This window comes from Onychomys torridus, chromosome 15 (assembly GCF_903995425.1).
Source record: "Onychomys torridus chromosome 15, mOncTor1.1, whole genome shotgun sequence".
Classification (NCBI taxonomy): Eukaryota; Metazoa; Chordata; class Mammalia; order Rodentia; family Cricetidae; genus Onychomys; species Onychomys torridus.
Window position 1 is genome coordinate 17,331,223 of NC_050457.1, and position 13,885 is coordinate 17,345,107.

At 44.3% G+C, this 13,885-nt stretch overlaps 1 protein-coding gene across 1 annotated transcript in view; it reads left to right on the forward strand.

Annotated features, from left to right (window-relative positions):
• The window catches only part of Arsb (arylsulfatase B), a 166,460-nt gene that overhangs the window by 1,414 nt on the left and 151,161 nt on the right, over window positions 1-13,885 (forward strand). The window lies entirely within an intron of this gene.

Below are 13,885 nucleotides of genomic sequence, written 5' to 3' on the forward strand. Positions count from 1 at the left end.
ATCCCCTTTACAGGTGAGGAGATAGCTTGCCTAAATTGGATGTCAGCGGAGGAGTCCTGCAGCTACTAAATTGTAATCCTTAGTTTCTTAAATCCCCCAGTCATCTCAGACCTATGAAATTACCACCTCCCCCTTCATTCTGACTGAGGTTGATGAGTTTATACGATCCTGGTGTGATTATGACCAAATTAGATATAATAATTTGAAGCGGTTACTACTGAATACTGGTATGTGCTCTCTCTCTCTCTCTCTCTCTGTATCTCTGTTTACCCATCCATCTATTTATCCACCCCCCCCCTTATCTCTTTCTATACACACAATCACACAATCTTCTGGCCTTTCTTCTTGCAAAGATTTAGATAACATGGTGTCAGTGTGAATATCCAGAACCAGTCAGCCAAACATGTCAGATAGCAGATATTTGAGGAAAAATGAATTAGCAGTAAATGTAAGTATGATGTAATCCACTGTGTAGTGGATTATAAGCACACTGTTTATTTAACAAGCGTTTTGAACTCATTGTCCTCCTACATATGTGTTCCCAAAACCTTTCAGATCAACACTAACCTCATGTTCTAAGACTGAGATAAAGATTTCAACAGTGGTCGTAAGACTGAAGAGAGAAGGTATTTTTCGGAGGGACTCAGAAACATCCACAGCCAGAGTTTACTATGCAGCTAAAGCCTGCTTTGCTTCCCTACCAGCAGTGAGGGCGTTCCGGGGAATCTACCAGGCTGCTAAGTGTAATCAGTAGTCCCCGGGCCAAGGCAAGGGTCTCCCAGCACACAGTAGGAGTCTCCTGGCACACTACTCCTCAGCAGTAGGAGAAGGTACTTTTGTGTTTGCTCTGAAGAGAGAGAACTGAACTCACATTGCAAAATCATGGAGGGGCTGTTCATTTATGCAACATCCTCGTAACAGACCTGAACAGGAAAGCAAATACTGCACCTCGAACCTCACTCAGAGAACTGATTACTTTCACCCTAACATGCTGCACCCACCAGGCCCTTGAAAAATACTTGGGTACTGGGAGCAAAGCTGTGGTTAATAAGTAAAGGAAAAGGAGAAGCTGTGTCCTTCAGAACCACCAGAGGCATCTTGAGGGAGCTGACTCAAACGTCTATTTTTTTTTTTTTTTAACCATTATAGCCTGTCACAGGATTCACAAGTTCCTGTTAAAGATTATTTTTGGTTTAGTGATATTCTTTTACTGGAGTCTAACAACGATCATTGCTTTCAAATACTATAGGTTGGTACATTCTAGACACCTTTCTCATATCCTTCAAAGCTAATTAAAGCAACGATTTTTATACTTAAATAATTCAAAACCGATGACACGCCTCATTTAGAATCATTGTCAGAACTATAAGAATATTTCCTGTACCTTCTCAAGAGTCAACTGTAGATTTCCTCACATAGCAACAGCCCCTTTATATTTCATGGCGTCATAGTGACGTAGCAGTGGCAGTGGGACATCCAAATGTTTCTCTTCACAATGTCAGCAGGATTCTTTGACATTGACTTCTAGTTCCTCTGTCCTGATGTTATATTTATACTGAACAGCGGTGGTTTTACATTTTTAAAAGTCCTGTTGTATTAGCATCGCTGTTTCATAACAAGGATTAGTAAACTGAGGCTGGAAGAAGGTAAGACATGTCGGGCTTGGGAATGACTCGGGAGCAGAGGACTCACCTCACAGGCCTGAGAACCTGAGTTCAGGTCCCTGGAACCCACATAAAAAGGTCAGGCTGGTGGCATGTGTCTTTAATCGCAGCACTGGCAAGATGGGTCAGGTAGAGCCCCGGAAGCTCTTGGGCCAACTAGACTGGTCTACACGGCAGAGTTTCAGACCAATGAGAGACCCTGCCTCACGACAGAAATGTGGAAGGTGCCTGAGGGCTGATACCTTAGGCTGTTCTCTGGCTCCACAATGGGTGCTGTGTACACACCTGCACGCCTGCTCCCACACACTTGCTCCCACATTCACACCCACACCCACCACCACTCACACTGAAGAAATATGCCCAAGGCCACAGGGCTAAGAAATAATGGAACTGCTTATGGACCTGGCGGTGTGCTCAGAATCGGGATTTACAGCAACTATATCGTGTTTCCTCCTCAGAAGTATTAAAAATGTCACCACTGCTCCTTCATACTTAATAAAATCCTTATCTTTGAACTTCTGAAAAATGAATCTATCGTATTTTTAGTTAAAGATTGCCTGTTTTAAGTGTAAAATGGGAATGGATTTTATTTCTGAAAGAATCATTTGGTACAATAAAATGAAAAAAATGTGTTAACTATTTCAAAATTAGGTACTTGAGAGATCTGTTCAAGAGTCCCACCTGTGACCTTTGCAGTTGTGGCCGTTAGTTCTAATTTCCACAGCAACAGAATTAAAACGAGGGTGTCAGTCCTACTAACGTTGGGAGAGTTAATGCTTAGGAAACCTTCACATTTGAAAATCAGATGAGAAGCCTAGACCAGCCGAATTTAGCTCTCTTGAGCTGTGGGTGTGTGGCTTTTTTTACTTTTGGAAGTGAGGAGTAAAGAGAATAGTTAGGGAAGGTGAGAGGTAGGTTTCCATCTTGGCTGTGTCAAGTTATGACCTTGCTGGACTCAGTTCCTCACAAAAAGATACAGGACCTGGGCTAAGCTCTGATGCTCAGTCTAGCCTTACATTTCTTTGACCCAGTGCTTTTGTGTTCCCAGGGAAAGTGCACATTATCACACCCACCAACCTCTCTTTGGTAGGGACAGACGACCCTTGCCTAGCACCGTCTTACACATTGCATGAGAGGAGATGGCCCTTGCCTAGAACTGACTTACACACTGCACAGGAGGAGATGGCCCTTGCCTAGAACTGACTTACACACTGCACAGGAGGAGATGGCCCTTACCCAGTAGTTAATGGTAAATACAAGATTTAGAATTTAGTCTCTGTACAGCCAGGCAGATGTTCTCCCAATGACCTCTATTTATTATCTTTAAAATCGATCTATGCATTTTATTTTTAAGTAGAAAACACATATGGTGTAAAAACCCCAATTCTAGGCAGGGCGGTGGTGGCACATGCCTTTAATCCTAGCACTCGGGAGGAAGAGCCAGGTGGATCTCTGTGAGTTCGAGGCCAGCCTGGGCTACTAAGTGAGTTACAGGAAAGGCGCAAAGCTACACAGATAAACCCTATCTCGGAAACAAAACAAAACAAAACAAATACCCAACCCAGTTCTAGGGGAGGGAAGTTTTGGGTGTAGGCAAGTTTTGGGTGTAGGCTCCAGTGGAGACTGGGTGGGGGATGAGGTATGAAAACAATTAAAATCTGTTATGTAAATATATGAACCTATCAAATAAAACTATTTGAAACCGTCAAAGCTTACCAAAATTTTCATCTACCCCAACCTCCCCCACACCTTAGGCATTCAGTTCTTGTGTTTATAGGGAAGTATACAGAGAAGTGATGAGCTGTGAATGACAAGATCCTTCCAGAAGTTTCTCATGACTATCCAAGCAGATGCACAAGTAGATATGCCATTCTTTTTATTTGAATGGTAACATTCTCTTCACACCTTTGTACCCATGTTTAATTTTACTGAATGTTTGATATCATTCATATTGTTAAATACATAGCATCCTCATTTATGTTTGCACATTATTTTGTTACATGAACAGAACATTTTAACCAGTCACATAATAATGGATATAAACATAATTTCTAGCTTTTGCTATGTCAAAGAAGGTGAAATCAATATCATGTACACATGTCCTTTTCCTCATTTGAAAGACATTTGTAGGACAATTTCTCAACAAATTTTCTGGGTTTAAACGTAACAATCATTTGTAATTTTGACAAATAGTGTAAACTTGAACTTAAAAAAAATCTTATTTTGTTCTTAATTATCTGTGTCTGTGTATGCATATCTGCACAGGAGTACAGTACCTGTGGAGGCCAGAAGATTTCCTGGAACTGGAGTTACAGATGGTTGTGAGCTGCCATGTGGGCGCTGGGAACAAAACCCAGGTTCTCTGCAAGAGCAACCAGTGTTCTTAACCACTGGGACATCTCTTTAGCTTCTTTTGCCCAATTTTAATTGGATTATGTATCTTTTTAATGTTGGATCTTGTTCTTTATGTGTTTCGGATTGTAAGCCTTAATCAGATGAATATTTGTTACTTTCTTGATAGTGTCCTTTGATACACAACAAGCTTCCAATTTTGATGTCATATAATTATTTTTTTTGTTAGCTTACGCTTTTGGTATTACATATAAAAATCATTGCCTCATTTTACATGTATTAGTCTCTATATCTTCTTCCACAAGCTTTTACCCTTACACTGAGTTTCATATTTATTCTGTGCTAATTTGTGTAGATGTGTGTGGTCTAGTTCTTGGCTTAAAAGACTGTTCTTTCCTCCTTTATCTCCTCACTCCCAGTCAGCATCAGTGCACTGACTGCAGACTCTGGTTTTTTTGTGTTTTGTTTTTTAATCAATCTATGTTTATCATGATGTTAGAATGACAGATACCATAGCTGCGTATACCAGGTTCCAGAATATGGAAGTGTGAATTTTGACCCCCTTTCTTTCCCTGCAAGATCGTTTAAATGATTGTGAGCCCCTTTGATTTTTATGTGGATGTTAGAATCAACTTGTCTACTTTGGGGGTGGGATGGAGACACACAGAATTTTGACTGGGATGGCACTGGTCTGCAGAACCACTTGAAAGTATTCCGGCCTTGACAACAGGGATCTTCCAGTCCTGGAGTCGAGCGTCTCTCTGGCAGTTCAAGTATTCTTTAATACGTCTCAGCAGTAATTGTAGTTTTCAGATACAGATTTTGTAGCTTGTTGGTAAAAATTATTTCTAAATATTTTATTCTTTATGCCATTGTGATTGGGATTTCTTTAATTTCATTTTCAGATGTTTAGTGTTATTATATAGAAATACAACTGATATATATATGTATATAATATGTGTGTGTGTGTGTATATATATACACACACACACACACACACACACACACACACACACACACATTAGCTATCCTTGTGGGACTTACTAAGGTTTGTACATATGTGTGTGTGTGTGTGTGTGTGTGTGTGTGTGTGTGTGTGTGCGCGCGCGCGCATGCGCGAACAATCTCAAGGTTTTCTGAATTAGCCCTTTCCTTGCTTGTTGAGTGTCTTTCATTATATTTCCTTGCCCAATTGCTCAGGCTAGAACCTTTGGTGTATGCTGAATAGATCCGTTTCTTGTTCAGGTTTGTAGTCCATCACCATGAAGTGTGATGTTTCTTCATTTCTTTAACAGGCAGTTGGCAGGTGTCTGTGGAGCAATGGCCATGCCAGGCAGTGGACTGGACTGCAGGGTCTTCGGGTGTTTGTAATGTGGCTGAGGTGAAGGGAAGGAGTGATCAAAAGGGGAGTAAACTAGGTGCATATAAACAAACCAGTAAGGAAGGGGAATTGAAAGAGTTGAAAATGAAGTCGATAAAGTGGTAGGGACCCTGAGAATGTCCCCAAGGAGGCAAGATTGACAGAGGCCTGAATGTCACAGTCAGCCGTGGCAAGATCCTGCAAAGGCTTTAACCAGCTATGGAAAAAACAAGAGGACCGAGCCCCTGAGGCTGGATTCAGCTTGCTCTAAGAATCCACAAGGCGATGGTGGTGGGTGCTGAGGGAATGAAGGGCCAGAAGCATGCTGGGAGCTCAGAGGAAGGCTAGGTCTCCCTGGACCTAATGCTTCCTGTTCAAGATGAAAATGTTAAGCCTTCAGCTCTGGTTGTTGCTATTTCCACAGTAATAATACACTTAATATTATTATATCCTAAAGAATGTGTCCAGTCTAACAGCGTTTTATACAAGTATATTTTAAAGATCTATAATCAACAGGCATTCTTTTACTTTTTTTTGAGACAAGGTCTCACTATGTAGCCTTGGCTGGCCTAGAACTCACAGAGACCCACTTGCCTCTGTCTCCAAGTGCTGGGATTAACGGCTATACTGCCATGCCTAGCTTGGCATTCTTATTTTTAAAATTGCTTCTAGGAAATGCATCCAGAAGCTTCTAATGGAAAAGCTGTTTTGTTTTGTTTTTCTGTCTCCCACACTTACTCCGTTTGGCCGTCCCTATTTACTGGTTTATTGATGATGCCTACAGGGAAAATGATTTTATATTCATTTGTCCTCAGCTCAAACTTTTCATCTTTTCTAATAGCATTTCTATACTGTTTTTAGTTCAAACAGAGACCTTGAAAATGCTAAATTTTCAAGTTCTAATAAGTTGACTTGATTCATTATATGTCTACATCCCCAGTGAAAACATTTTTTAATTTAAATTTTATTTTTCACATGTATGGGAGTTTTGCCTGCATGTATACTGTGTGCTGTGTCTATGCCTGCTGCCCATGGAGGCCAGAAAAGGGCATCAGATCCCCTGGAACTATAGTTACAGATAGTTGTGAGCCACCATGTAGGAACTGAACCTGAGTTCTTTGAATGAGCAGCTCTTCACCCCTGAGCCCTCTCTCCAGGCTCCAATAAAATGAGACTACATTTATGTGTGTAAATGTTTTGCCTGGGTGTATATATGTGCACCACGTGTCTGTCTGGTACTGTGGTACCCTTAGAAGTAAGAAGAGGGCATCAGATCCTTGGAACTGGAGTTACAGATGATGTGAGCCACCACATGGGTGCTGGGAAGTGAACCCAGGTCCTCTGTAAGAGCTTCGAATGCTTTTAACGCCTGAGCCACCGCTCAGCCCTCTAGTCCAAGTGTTAATGGTCATTGTTCTGAGGCCCGACTCCTCTGTTAGATTGACTTTGGTTCTCTCTGGTGCAGAGAAGCACTGGGTGAGATATCTAAGCATGCGTGCGCTGTGCGCCGGCACAAGAAGGAGCTCCTTTATAGTTCAAGTCCTAGGACTGAGCTGGGTGGAGGCCACGTGCCTGGAATCCCAGCCTTGGAAGGCTGAGGCAGGACTAGGAGTGTGAGGCTAGACTCAAGTACATAGAGAATGCAAGGCTAGCCTGGGCTACAAAGCAAGCCTTGTCTCAAACAAACAACAGACAAAGGCTTGAAATGTAGCCCAGTGGTAATGAGAGCCTGCTTGTTTTTAAAGAAATTTTTGAAAGGGGTAGGCAAGGTGGCGCACACCTTTAATCCCAGCACTTGGGAAGATCTCTGTGAGTTGGAGGCCAGCCTGGTCTACCCTAGGCCTGCGTAATGAGACCCCCTACACACACACACACAGGAAGAAAGGAAGAAAAGGGTAGCAAAATGGCAGGTCTCAGTGAAAACACTAAGTAACTCTTTTTAGCAACTCAACTTGTTCTTCCCCTGGGGATGGAGGAGGTCACTCCACACCAGCATTCTCTAAGCCTTGACAGAGAAGACAGCCAGTGAAAGATGACACCGGTTCTTTCCTCAGGGACCTCTGCCACATTTTTCTTAATCATATTGATAAATAGTCAGGACGCTCTCTTGGCTTTTCCCTCACCCCCGAAGCCGAACCTTGAACAGGAAATATGGGGAAGAGGCTGTGCAGATGCGGGGCAGGTGATTCCTGACTTTTGCTTCAAGTTTGCCTCAAGACTGGCAGGAGACGCTTGCAGAGGACGAGGGCTCGGCAACATGAAAGTCCGCCAAAACATGGCCTTACTAGCTGCTGTCCCTGCTTGCCCTCAGGGTCTGGTCTGGTCCCCAGCAGCCTTGATGGGTTCCAGTCACTGAATTGGATTAAACAGATAGAGGAGGAGCTAGGGGAATTGGGAGGCGGGCTTTGGACAAGGACATGTAATGCTAGTCAGAAGGGTCATAGGATCATCTGGCCAAAGTGTGCGAGGAGGCAGAGATGAGGGTCCCGTGCAGCCAGGAAGCCATCATGTTGCCAGAATCATGAACACTCTGCTGACTGACTGTTCCTTCCAAAAACCAGAGCAAGGGCTGCACTGGGATCTCTTTCCCCTTCCCCTTCTGCTGTCAGTGGCTAGTCTTAAGAAAAGCCTTGCTTACACGTGAAAAGCACGGGAAAAGCCAGGGTGTTGGCCTTCACACTCCTGAATGCCTGCGGACTATCTCTTTCCTGAGGCCTTGCTCACCTTTTCCTGCAGGCCCAGCGCTTTGTTTTAGGACCATGCTCATTTGAGGGGGAAACGAAGGATGCATCAGCTTTATGCCAGCCAGCAAGAGGGCCAGCAGTCAAGCCTGTGACTCCAATACAAGGAACCCAGGGGCAACTCGATCTGATGGGGATTTTCCCCCACCCCCACCCCCGAGACAGGGTTTCTCTGTAGCTTTGGAGGTTATCCTGGAACTCACTTTGTAGACCAGGCTGGCCTCGAACTCGCAGAGATCCACCTGCCTCTGCCTCCCGAGTGCTGGGATTACAGGCGTGCACCACCACCACCACCACAGCCCGGAGGGGATGTTTAATTTACCTCCCAAGATAATGGAAACCAAAAAGTAAGGACATCCGTTCGGAGTTGATTGGGATATGATTAATTGACTTGGGGCATTTTTGTACCTGATTGACCTGTGTGGTTGGTTATTTGAATAATCACTCTGAGGACAGTGAAATGGCTTAGCCCATAAGGGCTTGCCGCCAAGTCTGCTGACCTGAGCTCAACCCTTGGGGTCCACATGTTGGGGAGAGGAGAGCACCAGCTTCTGCAGGCTCTGATCTCCACCTGTGTGAGATGGTGCACACATGCCCACACACAAGCGCCTACATACATCCACACGTACACATATATACCCATACACACACATAAATTAATGTCATAAACAATTTCTAATTGAAAAAAAAATCTGTGCATACACTGTTACTTCTGGGTCATTATCATCATTACTGATTTTGCTTCTTAATCATATTACTTTCCTAAAAGTCCTGTTTTCAGATTTCTTTATATTTTTCCTCCTTGGTAAACTTCTGTTGGATTCATAATTTAAACAGGACGTCACGGAAATCACTTCTGCCTTGTTTGTTCTCTTGACACACACCACATCGCTCTGTGGGTTCAGTCAGAGCCGTGCGCTCCTTACTAATCACCACCAAACTAAAGAGGCCCTTAAAACTGTCAGTGGTGTGGGCCAATTCCGAAGCCGGAGCACCGCGGGGCCAGGCCAGATGGCCAAGCCAGGCTCCTAAGACATAATGTGTGTTCTGTAGCTCTTGGCTTCAGCTCCCTGGGCAGCTGACAGTCAGAAGGCTTTAAGGGGGAGGGAGCAGATTTCCCACTCTCCATTTGTTCTGTGGCCATCTCCAGGAATAAACTGTAGGGTGGTACAGTGTTTTCTGACCGTGGTTAAAACCTACAGGAAACTGGCAAAAGCACAGGCTGAGAGTTCTGAACCCCTGGCTGGCCACTATCATGGCCTGTGGCTGTCTTCTGTTCCAGACTCCCCCAACCCCCACCCCTCCCTTCAGGCTCCCCGGTGTATAAGGTAGAGGGGCAGGCCTGCTCACTTTTCTGAATTCTCAAGTGCCATAGAGGTGGTATTTCAAAACACCCGGGTTCGTGGAGGGTATGTGTTCAACTTGTGAGAGCTGATAGATGGATGGATGCTTCCCCTCTGCTCCACCCGGTATTGGCCCACCACTGTTGAGGGTGGGAGAGACGTGGCATTCACTGCCAAGTGTGTTGCAGTGGTTCCTTGAGTCCCTGGTACAGTTTCTTAAGGTGGCTGAAGTCCTGGCCTCTGAGATACTATTGCTGCAAAGAAGCACCATGACCAAAAGCAAGTTGGGGAGGAAAGGGTTTATTTGGCTTACACTTCCATATCATAGTCCATCATATATGGAAATCAGGACAGGAACTCAAACAGCGCAGGAACCTGGAGGCAGGAGCTGATGCAGAGGCCATGGAGGGGTGCTGCTATTGGCGTGATCCTCATGGTTGCTCAACCTGCCCTCTTATAGAACCCAGGACTACCAGTCTAGGGATGGCACCACATACATGGGCTGGGCCCTCCCCATCAATCACTAATGAAGGAAGTGTCTTACAGGGTTGTCTACAGTCTGATCTTACAGAAGCATTTTCTCAATCATAGCTCCCTCCTCTCAGATGACTTTAGCCTGTGTCAACTTGACAAAAAAACCCCTCCAGCACAGACACGTAGTTAATCAGTAGACTACATAGGCCTCAGAAGGAGTATGAAGTTCTGACCTAAGACCCAGAGCAGGAGGTGGCTTGGTTTGGTTTTTCTCTTTTAAACTAAGCAAGCATCTCCTAGGTATCTGGAAAAAAGACTAAAGGTTTCTTGTCAGTTATCTATGGAAAGGAAAGCCCTCCCTGGGGTCGGAAACTTTTGGTATCAGTGGGGCAGATCCTCGATGGTCAAGTGCAGTCTTTGGAGGTGCTGGGGCGGGGGGGATTGTTTTGCAGGAAGATCTGTTTTCATGAAGAGCTAGTCACACAAGGCAGTGAGTGGTAGCACCCATGAGCTTCCCTACGTTACAGCTATGCCTTTTTCTAGTCACACCTCTCTCTGGATGTTGAAGAGTTTTGGGATGGGCTTGTGGATTTTCTTGTGTTTAGATAGCTGCCCTTCTTTCTCTGACTCGAATTTGTACCCTGAGACAGCCTGCCCCAGGCATTATGGGGTAGCTCCAGAGTTGTGCTGCAGTGGCCCATGCTTAGCACTTGCCTGTTTACTGCGTCTCCACACATTATAGCTTCCTGACTCGAAATAGGGTTTGAACAGACCAAAAACACGATTCTGGCTGTCCTCCAGGGTTTGACTTCTGCTTCCCAATAATGCCATAAAAATGCTCGGTCAAATAAATTCTCAGGAACTAAAGAGAACAAATTCCCCGTTCTGTATGATTGCAGGGAATGGAGACAGGTTACAGCTGACCGCCTGGCTTGCTGCCCAGGGCACAGGAAACCCAAACTGCAGAGCGTCTCTTGGCAGTGTTTTCTAGTGATCAGAGATAATTCTCTGTGTGTGATAGATGGGCTTTCCATGTGTGCTTTGCACATTTATATCCACTGATGCTTTTGGGTTCCATAAAATACTGCTTTTACAGCCTGCTCAGTGATATATTAGTATATGTTATGCAGTGTTTGAGCCTTGGCTCAATTTTCTGTTTAGTAAGCTTGTTGTGTTAGCAATGGAAAGAATCCTTCTTTGTGTGTATGAACATGCTTGTATGCATGTGCATATGTGTGTGTGTGTGTGTGTGTGTGTGTGTGTGTGTGTGTGTGTTTGTGTGTACATTCAGGATTGCATCAGGGAAGAGATGGCATATTCAGATTAGAGTACATTGGAGAGAGTTTCTCTGCAAAGTGACGGTATTTTAGAAGATGTGAATGTGGGAGTGGGCGGAAAGTATAGCGGAGAGAATCAGTGAAGCTGTTACCATGCCTAGTTGGGAGGAAAGGAAGGGCTGATGTGACCTGGGGTGGGGTATGTATGGGGAAGCTGCCTTCAGCGTGACCTTCAGCACAGAGGCGCAGGTGGCCAGCTGAGGCGACTTGACCCAAGGCTGACCACTCTCTCCCGTCACCCTTCTCTCTGGTCATGATTCTCCATTGACTGACCTCAGTTAGAAGCCAGAGTTAGAAGGGCAACAGGTCCTTTGTCTTGGCTTTTAGAGAACGAACATGACCTGGTTGAAGCACCTGAAAGGCCTCTGGAACATTCCCACTCTATGTGTCCAGCTGTTGCTGACAGAGGCCTAAGACTCTATAGAAAGTATATTTTCATTTTTAAAATAAAAGTATTTATTGACAGATAATTAACATGCAATAAACTGCACATAATTTAAGCATACAACTTGATACATTTTGATGTTTAGATCTACCTGTGAAACCATGATAGTGAATTTGTCATACTTTAACATTTAAGATAGTCCATATGGTTCCTTTAGGAAATTATGGAAAGATATCGTGGAATCAAGTGATAGTAGGCACAATTTCAAAAGTGTTGACTCAGACAAAATACACACAATATAAAATCCAAAGTTCATGAGGCGTGTGCTGATCTAGCTCAGTGGTAGAACACTTGCCTAGCTGGGTAGTTCATCCTCAGCACTGCAGGCTAATGATTCCCACCCAAAAACAGCAAAAATGATAGGCTTGATGGAACAGGCCTTGTAATCCCCGATTTTCAGGAGGCTGAGGTGAGAAGATCACATGTTCGAGGCTAGCCTGGGATACAGAGTCAGTTCCCCGAGCAGTTTAGTGAGACCCTGTCTCAAAACACAAAAAGAGGGCTGAGCATGTAGCTCAGCAGAAGAGTATGTACAAGGCTCTGTGTTCAATCCCAGCTCCACACACATTCTCACAACACTTGGGAGAAAACGCTTTCATCTGACTTCGTAGTAAAAAAAGAAAAGGAAATGAAGTTTGAAAGGTTTTTTTTTTTTTTTTTTAATCTGAACTTTGCATTTGTTTATTGCCAAATATTGAGAACAATACATGGAACTGGACACATGGCTTAGCAACCAAGAGTGTTTGCTGCTCTTGCAGAGAACCCAAGTTCAGATCCCAGCACCCAGATCTGGACGCTCTCAACCGCCAGTAACTCCAGCTCCAGGGAATCCAGCACTGTCTTCTGGCCTTTGCGATCACTGCACCCAAGTTCACAAGCACCCCCTTCCACATGTAGATACAATTTAAAAATCATGAAAATAAAACTGTAAGCCTGTGGATCTATATGGTCTGAGTAGTTAGCAATTTAAGTTTTAAGAAAATCAGTGAGAAATGTGTGTTTATTTAGCTCTGGTGGAACGGTAGATGTGAAGTTCCGGTGTGCACCATATATATATATACGATAGTCATATGTAAAACACAGTTCAGGAAATAGGCTCAAGATTGGGTGAAAGATCTCTGTAAAGGCTTGGGCCTCCGGGAGGAGAGGTTGGGAGGTGTGATAATTAAACTTGGTGGCCAGCTTGGTAATATGGTGAAGAGGGAACCTCACAGTTGGCTAATTGCCTCCATCAGGTTGGCCTGTGGGCCTGTCTGTGGGGTATTTTCTTGATTGCTAATTGATGGAGCATGGGCCATCCTACTGTGAGCAGGGCCATCCTACTGTGAGCAGGGCCATCCTCTGTGAGCAGGGCTATCCTCTGTGAGCAGGGCCATCGCTAAGCAGGTGGGCCTCACCTCTGTGAGAAAGGCAGCTGAGCAAGCCTGAGAAAGCAGCCAGTAAGTAGTGTTAGTCTGTGTCTCTGCTTAGCTCCTGCCTCCAAGGTCTCCACATCACTCTGTGACAGACCACAGTCAGTCTGTGAGCAGATTAAACTCTTTTCTCCCCCAGGCCGGTCTGGTCAGGGTTTTATCACATCAACAGAGAAGCACACCAGCACAGGAGGGGAGTTGTGTTATTGATAACTGCTCACCACTGTTACTGTCACCATTGTTGAGTATTTAGTGTGCATTTGGCACCAGCTACCACTTCATTAATCCTGCTCAAACCACAGGAAGTAGATACTGCTGTGCTCCCTCCTTTACAGATGAAGATAATCTTAGAAATGTTGAGACTGAAATGAGTCGCAGAAGCCACAATCTTACTCTCTAAAGGTCACAAAGCTTGTCAGTGATAGAGCCACAATAGATTTGGATTCCTGCTTTATCCTATTCTGCATTATATTCTGCAGCATGCCAGGTACCCACAAACACACTTAAGGAATTATTAGCAGCAAGTTTTTGGTACCCACCTTTAGTGAAACAGGGTGCTAAAGTTCTACCTGGGTTGAGAGCTGGCTGCAAAGTCCTGTGGGTCATGACCCCTCTGGGGATCAAACATCAGAGATATCTTGCCTACCAGATATTTACATTACAGTTCATAACAGTAGCAAAGTTACAGTTATGAGGTAGCAATGAAGAGATAATTTTATGGTTGGTAGTTATTACAACATGACGTACTATATTAAAG